This window comes from Crocodylus porosus, unplaced genomic scaffold, assembly GCF_001723895.1.
Source record: "Crocodylus porosus isolate Cpor-Errol unplaced genomic scaffold, CroPor_comp1, whole genome shotgun sequence".
In the NCBI taxonomy this organism is placed as follows: Eukaryota; Metazoa; Chordata; order Crocodylia; family Crocodylidae; genus Crocodylus; species Crocodylus porosus.
Genome location: NW_017728947.1, coordinates 54,550,696 through 54,556,514, shown reverse-complemented (window position 1 = coordinate 54,556,514; position 5,819 = coordinate 54,550,696). Strand labels below are relative to the sequence as shown.

Here is a 5,819-nt window from a genome sequence, read left to right as displayed (position 1 = left end):
TCTAATGCAAAGCACTTCAGAGTGCCCCTCCTCTGATTCCTTGCTAATTGACGAGGATGTGTATTCCTCTTATAATGGAGTGCCACACCCCCACCTTTCCTTCCTGTCCTGTCCCTCCTGTACAGCCTGTAGCCCTTGCCATTCACCGCCCAGTCATGCGTTAGGTCCCACCATGTTTCAGTGATCCCCACTGTGTCCGGGTTGGTGTCAGCTAGCAGGAGGGTAAGTTCCTCCTGCTTGTTTCCCATACTACAAACATTTGTGTAGAGGCATTTCAGGCCTCCTGTGGATGTGTGCACTGGCCCCCTACTCTCAGCATTACCCTGGCCCCTGTCGCTTACCTGTGTATATGTTCCGCTCGTTGGTCTAGGCTGGGCTGTACTTGTGGGTGTTGCTTGGTCTGGCAGTCCAATGTTTCCTCCGCCCTCATCTTCCCCTTCCCCTGATGAGCCATTTGACTGGGTGAGTGTTAGCCCCTGGGTTAGAATTATTCTAATATTATAAAAGCATTAGTCTGTCTGTCTGTAACACTTTATTCGCACTCTGATTGGTTATGTGAAACAACCAATCAGAGTGTGAGTGTTCAGATGGGAGCTGCACCACTGTGAAGGTGGCAACGGAGTAGGGGGCGAGGCCATGGGAGCTGGCCTCATCCCCCTGCAGACTGAGGCAACAGTGGTGACGGATGGATGGGGGGGCAAGGCCCCAGCTCCGGCCTGAAGCAGCAGGGGGGGAGAGGGAGAACGGGCATGGCCCTGGCTCAGCCTGGTCTGACCCAAAGCAGTGGTGGGGGGGGGAAACCAGCCCCAGCCCAAAGCGGCAAGGGGAGCCTTGGCCCCGGCCCTGCCCCAACCCCGGCCCCGGCCCTGGCCTGAGGCGGTGGAGGTGAGGTGGGAAATGGCCCCGAGGGGCGAGGAGGGGATCAGCCCCAGCCTGACCCAACCCCAGCTTGACCTGAAGTGGTGGAAGGGAGCGGGGGAGCACCTGGCCTGAAGCGGCAGGGGTGGAGCTGGGGAGTGGCCCCGGCCCAGCCTGGTGGGTGGGGAGTGGCGGGGCGAATGCAGACCTCTGTCCCCACCCATCATTCTTGACGGGCAGCTTGCTAGTAGCTTTACAACAGTTTTGTTGCAAGTGTGGCTGACTGCGCTTGAAGAGGTGAGAGGTTCTGAGAGCTGAGGGAAAAAAGGAGTGGTCTCAGGGAGGACAGGGAGCAATAAAGCAGAGTGGTCTGGAGCAGGGTGGTCTGCTGTGCTCTTTGGAAAGCCAGCACTCTTGACACTCCTCCTTGAACAGGAAAACACTCCCACTTGGAGCAAAGAAGGAGCTCTCTCAGGTGGAGGTGCTACAGATTGCCAGGGAAGCCAAGGACAAAGAGGTGTCCCTGGGGGACTTCAGGAGAGGGAAATCAGACACAGCTTCTTTCTGAGACAGCTTCCCCTCAAAAGGGGTGTGATCTGTGACCTGGCACCTAAAGCTGACTTGGCTTTGTCCCCTTAGTGGCATATTTTACTTAAGGGCTGAAACCATCTCACTTTCATAAGTTTTATTTTATGTTTTAGTTTGTCCTTGGTCCTCCTGTTGCAGCCAGTTTGTTAGCCAGGTGCTATCCCACCCTGCTTTGCATCCTTTCAAAAGCTCTGGTCACCTTTGCCCTGGGATTAGTGTCCAACCAGACACAACCTTCTCCCTTTAAATACCGACAGGAGGCTCTAGAGGCAAGGTCTGTGAGATACTTGAATGTGTTTATGAGAATCTGAGGTTGAACTTTTTTTTTTTGAATCTATGGTTCCCGACTGATTTACACTTTTATTTTATGTCCACATGACATTCTGTGTCAGCCAGTGTGGTGGTGGCAGTCTTACCTGCACCAGTGACTTGGGTCATCTTGTTTCTCACTACACTCAGGCTGAATACAACAAGGACTTTTGCTGGGCACCTTCCCTATACTTTCTTCTTTTCAACATCCAAGACCACTTTGTGTGCGTTCTTGAGGATACCTGCTCCAGCCTGTTTTACCAGCAGCTGGAACTGTGCAATGGTCTTCAATCTCCTTATGCTCCAGGGAGAGGCAGATACAGCAGACCCTGAACATGAATCACCAAAACCAGGCTATCTATGGCTTCACTGCTGTCTAAATGGCTTAAAGGAGCCCCGGAACAGAGTCAGCAAAGTCACTACAAGGGACAGAACATTAAGCAATGATACAAATAATCCAGAGGCCAGATGCTGTTCAAAGACCTTACAATAGTTCCTTACCATGATGACTTTGAAAGGATGCTGTCTATGGACAGCAGTATCAGGGCACACTTCACGGCTGGGTCTGGTACTGACCTGGATGAGGCCTGCATCAGTGACATGGCAGACTGTGAGAGCAAGGTGATCCCAGAAAGCCAAGACCAGAATCCCAGCTACTCATCTCTGCGTTCCAGGGAGGAACTGGAGGCCCCTCCAGTTGGTAAAACCCAACTCACCTCAGCTCAGTGCCCTGCAAGCCAGCCTGCCACCCTCAAATCCAGCCCCATCAACAGTGGAGATGCAGCCAATGGTAGTAAGTGTGCATGCTTTTTGGATCAGCCTGCATTTATTTATGTTGCTGACCTTTGGCAGGGTCATCTGGGTCAGATACAGGCAGTGTTCATTCTGCAACCATCTCACAAACTCTCCCTTCTTCTGCCTCCTGAAGAGGCTGACTGCCAAGGCTTGTGGGCAAAGCATTGACTGGTCTAGGTAGGTGGCTACGTGTCGTTGTCTCAGACACTCTGAGAGCTGGTTCCAATGCATGGCTGCTGCCCTCCCCCTTCCAGGAAAACCAGACTCAAAACGGAGAAGTAATTCATCCAGTGATGCACTTCTGGTTGTTAAATAGCTTTTATGGGATTATGAGCATAATAACATCAGCAAGGAACAGAATTTCACTCCATCATAGACTCACTAATGCAGACCTGTGTCTGCATACACACATGCTGTTAACACCACCTCAAGCCCTAAAAAGCTATTTCCAGAGAGCAAAAGCATGCTTGCTGTCCAGTCACTCTAAGCTGGTATTTATAGCTCCATGGACCTGGATCGTATAAACTAGCACTTGAAATGCAGGTAGCATTACACCCAAGCTTTAACTTTGCCAGAGAGGGCTGGCTTGTCCCTGGTTTCCAGATAAGTAGCCATCCCTTCCCTTCCCTGAAGGTCCCCTGGGTCACCATCCTAGTGAATGGCATGAAGGCATACCTTGCAGGGTTCCCCTTAGCCTTTTCAAAACAATATTTATGCTGTCCTTACACCACACAGGCTAGAGTTGTGTCCCCCAGAGTTTAGACTGCCTTTGAAACTACAAGAAAAATCACCAACATGGTGCCCTGCTTTCCATCTCAGGCCACCCCCACTGCTGGTGCTTGCTGGTTCTGGGGACTGAGTGGTGCACGTGCAAGGGTGGAATAATGAATCAGAGAGAAGTCCCACTCTCCTGTCCTCCCCCCACTCTGAAGCATCTGAGCGCTTACCCAGGGCTAGTCAGGGACAGGATCATGGTTCCCCAAAAATGTCAGGAGAGTCATGGTTGTATCCAAGAAACTGTGGGGAGACTGAGGCTTTATCTCTGAAACAGATGAGAACAAGGACAACATTTACCGTATTTCTCACCCTCTAGGCTTGGCACCTGCATCTCAAGTACGTCACACTCACAAGTGCTGACAGCAGCCAAGCACCTAGCAAATACAGAAGGAAAGAGAAGATGCTGGGGGAGCTGGCAGATTCCTCTGACACCTGTGGAGAGGTGGTAAAGCAGGCATGAAAACTGGTTGGGAAGAGCCTGGCAGTCTTCACAGTTGATACAGAGGCCATTTCAGTGGGCACAATCTGCAGGAACATCCAGTCTGAGATGCAAATGCAATCCTCCTTAGTAGAAGATACAGTCTACGAGATGCCACTGCTTGAGTCAATGAAACAGCTGCAGCACTTAGCTTCCTCTGGTATAATGAACACCTACTCCTCTACTGAACTGATATGACCCCAGCAGAGCTGCACTCACTGAATATAGAGCAGGCACTGGAGAACACTTTATTCTGGTATTTTTTTGTATCCTACCTCCATGTCAGCTTTTAATGCCTGTCAGTCCAGCTCTCAGGCACCTCAGCCTTATGACAGTCAGTCAGTGCAACAGTCAGTCTGTCCTCAGCAGCAGTGATTGTTGCCTCATTTTGAAGGGCCCTTTGCCTGCATGCTATTCATTACTTATAAATACTTTTGAACATGTACATAGTTTCCAACCTTTCACTCACATTCTACTCCTGTGGGTTATAGCACCTTTCCCTGCTTTCACATTCCTAAGGCCCTGTTGCACTTCATTTTCCCTATGCCTAAGATTTGAAGTTTACTCCAGTTTGTGCTCTCTGGTTTTGCATTTGTTCTGACAATAAAATACATTTTTTTTAGTTCAAAAAGTTTGCTGTTCTTTTCATGTTACTGTAACGGGGCCCCTACCCATTACTTAGAAGGGGAAGCAAACCCTGAGCCAGACAAGCCCCCAGGTGCCGACTTAAGGATGGAAAAGACTCACGTGAACACTTACTACAGAGCCAACAGCAACAGCAACATCAGGGGCTGGGGGCTTGCAGAGAAACACCACAGGGCTCAGCAGCAAGGGACCTCCCTACTCCAAAAAACCGTATGAGAAAACACTTGTAGCAGTGTTGCCAAGTCTCATGAAAAAAAAAAGCAACACTGCCTTTAAAAACAAGTTCAAAATAAGCCCATTCCATTTCAAAGAGAGGGTAGTGGGGGTGCTTATCAACACATGACTCTCAAAAAACTAAAGCAACTTTTAACAAAAGCCCAATTCTGCTTATTATAAGTGGACTTGGCAACACTTACTTGTAGCAGCTCAGGGAGACAGGTGACCAGTTGGGGGAGAAGCCAGGGAGTCATATAAAGGCAGGCCCTAAGCCAGAGAGGGGGCAGTCTGGCCCTGGAGACTGAAGAGGGAAGAGCCTTACAGCGACCTGCCTGCTAAGGAGAGCCAGAGGGAAGTTCTGTTTTCCTGGGAAGAGTCCTTAAAGGAACTGATGTCTTATGGCGAAGTAGATGCTGTTCAGACAGAAGATTTTAGACAGGCAATGGGCTGGAGTATTAAATTGAAGCTAATGGGCTAATGTTTCAGCTTGTGTTTTGTTTGGTGGTTTGTAGATGAGATTGTGCGAGGTGGTCTGGAGGTCCCATTAGTGCTCCAGGGGAACATGATTACCTTGAATCACACCAGCTAAGTGCCCACAGGCTCTCTCTGTCCAAGCAAGCCAGTGAGCTCACTATTACAAGACAGGCAGTGGAAAGAGCACAAAAGTAACATGCAAAAACATCTATCACTGGTATTCCCCAGACAAAAAGGGCTGCAAGCAAGCAGCGCTGTAGTCATGCATGTGTTGCAGGAGTATACAGTTATGTTCACACATGCTACTCATTGTAGGTGCCAGTGGCCACTCTTTGTCAGTTGAGATTTTCCTGTTGTTTGCTGCTGACAATTGGTCATGGCTCTGATTGCTCAAACTGTTAAGCAGATTTTTCAGATGTTGCTTACAAACTCAGTTAGGCCCTCATCTTTGCTCTTGCTAATGTTGGGCAAAATACAGCACACCATCAAAATTCTGGAAAAGGACTGTGTGGTGTCTCCAGCTAGCCACCAAATGGGTGCACAGCCTGGTCTAGACCCACCTAAGGGCATAGGCACCGTCATCCTGCAGCTGCTCTTTTCCTTTCTGCAATCAAGGTGCCCAATATAAAGGCTTCACTGGCCATGGAAGCAACAGGTAGGCAGGGCTATCAAATGCCTA

At 49.6% G+C, this 5,819-nt stretch overlaps 1 long non-coding RNA gene across 1 annotated transcript in view; it reads left to right on the top strand.

The window, feature by feature from the left end:
- LOC109321566 overlaps nt 1–4,436 on the top strand; it is an 11,677-nt gene extending 7,241 nt beyond the window's left edge. Inside the window, exons 2-3 of the long non-coding RNA XR_002104087.1 lie at nt 1,839–2,548; nt 3,644–4,436. This is a non-coding gene — a long non-coding RNA (uncharacterized LOC109321566). The remainder of the gene's footprint in view (nt 1–1,838; nt 2,549–3,643) is intronic.
- Nucleotides 4,437–5,819: the final 1,383 nt, after the last annotated feature.